Raw genomic sequence first — 6,000 nt, forward strand, 5'->3', positions numbered from 1 at the left:
TTGATAATTGTATTTTCTTTTGTGTATAAAAACTTTAAATTATTGAATGACTTTGTAGGAATTAATTATGTTTTCTTCTATGCATTTAATAACTTATTACATGGTTTTGAGAATTATAAATTGTGAATTTGATGCGTTGCTAACCTTGTGCATGAATTTACAATGATTTAATGTGTTTAGTGATTTGTAAATACTTTTTTTGAATATAAATTGTTTTGAATATGATTTGAAATCACAGTTGACATGTCAATACGCTTTGTGTTCTCATTAGCTTGTCTAGTGAGATATCTCCTCCACTAGATGGGTTGAGTTCCTTCCTCTTTGGCTTGCCAGTTGGGGAAGAGTTTGGATGAGGACTCATATATACTAGCTAGTATTTGTTCCCCCTTTAGCCTCGGTTATTGAGAGAGTTTGCTTTGTCATGGTGTACAACACGGCATCGATTGTGAAATTTTGTGTCATGAGTCCAATTGTGCGAATTATTGGCAACACCCTTAAATTATGCATACTTTGATAAATTGTGATTGGAATAAATATTTGTTAGTGATTGAAAAATATTATATTGTTTTTATGGTTCAAGAGTAATGTGGATAAATTATTATTATTTGATCAAAACATCATTGAAATGAATGATTTGTATGATTGAAAATATTGATTTTTGGATGTTATGAATTTTGAAGAATTTAGAGATTTCAAATTTTTATTTGTTGTGATTGATCAAACATGACTTGTTTAATTTTTAAAATTATTAGTTGTGCACCACTGAGTTCACCGCTCAGCGATAGCTTTGTATGCTGTCGCAGGTGAAATAAAATGTAGAGCAGATAAGTAAGATCGTTTGGAGTTGTGACTTGAAGATGGGTTGAGACTATCTACAAGTATATAATAGGTATACCCTTATATATTAAGTTTTGATGTAATCATGTAATTATATGTATGTAACCACATTCGAGCAATTGTATACAAATACTTATAATATTATTTTGGGATTGTAATCAAATGAAAAAAATTTGTACTATTATTTAGGGACTTAAGTATGTAAATTTCTTTTGTAATGTAAATTTTGTTGCCTCAAAGAATGCAAGTATTTAAGTTTCTTTCTGAGTATTGTACATAATGAATTATTTTCTTTATGATGAGATTGGGTGATGTTGCTTTAAATAAAGTTTTGGGCCTGAAATAAATTATAGGAAGTATTTTTTTGAAGGTTTTGAAGAACTGTTTTCTAAATTTCTAGCCGGCACTCTAACGAAATTTTTGTAAAACTTTTAAATGTTACATAAATTTCAAATAAAGTTTATGGCATCACCGCAAAACTTTAAAAATGCTTAATTATTCCTAAAAAGATTTATGACAGATATTGGATTTGAAAGCACTTAGTTTAAATTTTTATCACCACGCTAGATTTAAAAACGAAATTATTCTGTCAAAATCCCTTGTAGTATATTTAATAGATTATCGGTAACCGAAATACGACAATTTATTAGGTATATTATGAGATCATGTTACATCTTACAGAGGGATAGGGTGTGACATATTTTAGTGGTATCAGAGCAAGTTTTAATGTAGATTTAGAATTGTGATTTTGAAATATTTTTCGATAAATACAATTGCTCAAATGTTTAATACATATGGTACAATTACATCATGAATATGAACTGACGGGGAGAAATCTCCTTGTATTGGTTGTGCAAGAAATAGAAATTCATGTGAAAAGATATGGAAGAGAAAAATAAGACAATAGAATAATCGATTGTAGCTGAAGTACAAGGTGAGGCCCCAACTCCTCAGAGTGTCAGAGGTCCGGCGGCACCAGCCCCACCTATATAAAATACTGTACAAATGGCCCAGTAGATGGCCATTTTTTTTTAACAAATGGCTGATAATCTGACGGCCCAAGCCCAAGTACAAACCCAACCCCCTCAAGGGCAGCATGAAGAAGAGAAAAGTGGGAAACTTATTAGTCAGAGTTCGAGTAGTAACCTGGGAAAGAGGAAGATATTTAGGGAGCCTAGTAATTATGAATATGGCAGAGGCAGATCTGCAGGACAGAGGCCACTAAGATTTAATCGGCAGAAAATCAGGAGTTCTTTTCCCATCCGCACCTATAATGTATGTGGCAAGCTACATGGAAGTATCTACTATAAGGTCACTAAAGCTTGCTATAATTGTGGCAAAATTGGACATTTCGTTAGGGAATATACTAAAACTCGCAAATTTGTACCATCTATCACAGTTGAAGGATCCATCCAAAATTCTACCCCCAGAGGTCCACAGACAGTCAATAAGAGTGGAGATAGAGGTAGAGGCAGTGTTACTGATAGTCAAGGCACAGTAAACCAACATGAACAGAGTAATGCACCAGTCAGGATGTACTCCGTGCGCCAAGGGGAAGAAGCAAAGACTTCAGAGGTAGTTACCGGTATGTTTTTAAATTTTTGAAAGGATTGATTATGTATTATTTGATTCCGGCTCTACTCATCCTGTAACGCCCTCACTTTAGATAGTCCATACGTTCTACTATTCCGTTGATCAAGATCTATCCGGATAGCTAAAATGTCTAGAATTGTATTTAGACTAGAGTGAGGAGTCATAAATAAACCAAATAATGATAAAAAAAATTAAGAAAAATTTTTAGAAATGAAATACAATGAAGTTAAATGAGCCAGTGCCCCGGTGATGGGTGACCCTAACGGGAAGTTGCGGTGAAGACAGCTAGTAACCTTAAACTCAAGGGGAATCCCGTGAAATAATTTCTGGGATGCCAAAAAAGAGTTACGAAGCCCTAGGTAGCATTAGAATGCCAAGAAAAGGTTAGGAGAATTTTTAAGATCGATAAAAACAGTTTTGGCTCCTTAAGCCAAATGGAGGGCATTTTGGTCATTTCACCTACAGAGATGATTTTTGACCAACTTGTCCATTTAAGTAAGTGAATTATATGACATAAAATATGAATAAATATTGCTAAAAATTAAATTGAAAATAAGTAGGAAAGAAAAAAAAAAAGAAAATGAATAAAAATTGAAATTATGACATAAGATGATGTCATTATTATACCCTCTACCAATCACCATTCAACAACACAATTAAAATTCTTCAAAAAGGGAAAAATGTGTCAAATTAAGAAACCAATTTCTGGTTTCTTCTTCCTCATCCAGCCGTGACCCTCTCTTCCCTCTCCCTCCATTGATCTTCCAACTAAGCTTGATTTCCCACTTCAATTCACCTCAAAACCTCATCCTCCCTTCACTAAAAATTAACCTTACCACTAGAGCAAGACTTAGGCAGCAATTAGAAGAAGAGAAAGTGAAAGAAAGTGAGGTGTGAACAAGCTTAGAAAATCACCAAAGAGGTTAGTGCTATATTTCTTGCCTTTATTCCCTTTTAAGCATGAATTCAAGTTAAGTTAGGTTAGAAATTGATGAAAAATGAAGTAAATATGCATGCTTAGGTTTCATGGAATTTTGGCCAGCCTTATGGGAGTGAGAGTTTAAGGGTTTTGATGGATTTGAATGGTTTAGAAATGGTGTTTGATGTGTAAACATTAATTAGAAATTGATTAGTATGCCTAATGTGATATGTGTTGTGCAAATCTTGAATTGGAGCTAGGGTTTGATATAAAAATTTGGAATTTAATGATATGTTGATAAATTGTTAATGTTGAGACCAATTATAGACTAATTGAAGTGTATGGAATGTGATTTGTGAATGGTAGTAGTGTAGGAAAGTGGTATTGGAAGTGTTATTTTTATGCAGGAAATTCTGAACCTATGAGTCCAGTGTGTTTAAATGAACATAAGTATAGCTAGACAGCTCCAATTGGTGTGAGGCTAATTGAAGATGAAATTTAAGACCTTAAGCCACATTTTTTATGAAGAAACCATGCCTAGAAAACCAACCAAAGTTGCTCTAAAAATTGACCTAATCCGGGTAATACACATACTGCCTTGGAAAATTGACCAAATAAATAGTATTTGTTCATTTGACCATAACTCAGTGTAAAAATATCCAATTGACCTGAAATTTATATCGATAGAAATATTAGACAATGTAGAACAACTTTCATAAAGAAAACAAACTCAAATTCTGAACCTAACCAATTTAAATTGCTAGTCCAAGTTAGGACATCAAATCTGGCAGAACCAAATTTGCTCAGAAAATCTGGGTAAGGACCAATCCGGCCAGTTATGGTAAATTGACCATAACTTGAGTTACAAAACTCCAAATTGAGTGATTCAAAAAGGAAATTAAAGAAGACACATAAAGGAACAACTTTGATGAAGAAAAGTTTACCAAATTCTCACTGTAGCTTAGACCAATGGAACAGTAAACATATGACACAAAAACTGAATTTTTGAAAATACTTTTAGGAGGCTTAAAATTGCAATTGGTAATCAATGCCAACAAACTTAGAACCCAAAATATGGTATAAATAAGTATCAAATATTTGTGTACATATTATGTATGAAAAAGTTAAGAATTTGAGTAAATAGTAATGTGTAAATAGTAATTTCAAAGTCATAAAAAATAATAATATAAATATTATAGTTAATAAGAAAATCATATGGATGTATGAAGGGGGCATTAGTCCTCATTATGAGAGAAAGAAAAATATTTTGATGTACAAATAATATACGAAAATTGATCGATATGAATTGCGATTATATGAATGATCAAATAAATGTATAAATTATAATAAAATAATGAAATAATGAAATAATAAGGCATAATAACACTCAATGATACCTATGAACCCTTAATGATACTAATGTGATTAATGAATTTAAATTCTTGAAGTTGAGTAACTCTAGGATTTAAGGAAATTTTAGTTAAATTTGAAATCCATGAAATGCTCATGGATTACTTGAAAATATGAATGATAAATTATATAAATAGTGTAATGAATAAATAGATCATGTTAATGTATGAATGAGACATTAATTCTTATTATTGTATAAAGGAAAAGTACTTTGAGTACAATGTTATATGAGAACCATTGTTGTGAATTGTGATCAACACAAATGATATAATGAATAAATATATGAATTATGATGAAGGTAAAATTTATGTAGAAATGTATTTTAAAAATTTATACTTCTATTAGGAATAGAATTTAAATGTTATAAATTATAATTGGAATTTGTCATGAAATAATGAAGCCATAAAATATAATATATTAACATTTAATGGTACTATGTGCCCATATATTGCCTAGATACGTGTGTCAAATTGAATAGATTAGCATACCAATAGAGTATTATTTTAACAGTACTGCGAAAGGCTTTATGCCTGTATTCATGGTTTATGCCTGCACTCATGGCTTTTATGCCCAATTATATGTTATCATGGCTTTTAGCCATACTGATATGTTATCATGGCTTTTAGCCATACTGATATGTTATCATGGCTTTTAGCCATACTGATATGTTATTATGGCTTTTTAGCCATACTGAATGCATACATGGTTGACGTTCCGCGTCCCATAGTATGACAGCCCAGGACACCGCGGTGTCCAGTACCAACGACCCGTTATCCAGTTTAGTCAGCTTGTCATAGGTTACCTGGGCAGTGTAAATTATTGAAATCATTTAAGAATATTAGTAATTAAGAACATTGGAAAGTGTTGAATGAAATAAGAAAAAAGATTAGCAATAGAAACATAACTGAATCAAGTAGTATAAATGAAATTTTCAGAATTGTAGGAATCGAAAATACAGTACTAATAGAATTAATCTGTATATCGAATATTATTACTGTATAAAATCAGCACTTCCAAAGATGGACAAAATAAAATATAAGATAGTTAATATTAGAAATATCATACCAAATTTAATTAATAATCGAGGATCTAAATTATACTTTAGAATTATACTTTAGTCTTTCTTATTTGTATATCTTATTTTCTTGTTATATTATTGCTTCACTAAGCAGTAATGCTTAGCGCGATGGATTATTTCCTTCGCGTAGGTACTGAAGTTAAAATCCAGTGAACAATTGAAT

This window comes from Hevea brasiliensis, chromosome 17, assembly GCF_030052815.1.
Source record: "Hevea brasiliensis isolate MT/VB/25A 57/8 chromosome 17, ASM3005281v1, whole genome shotgun sequence".
Lineage (NCBI taxonomy): Eukaryota > Viridiplantae > Streptophyta > Magnoliopsida > Malpighiales > Euphorbiaceae > Hevea > Hevea brasiliensis.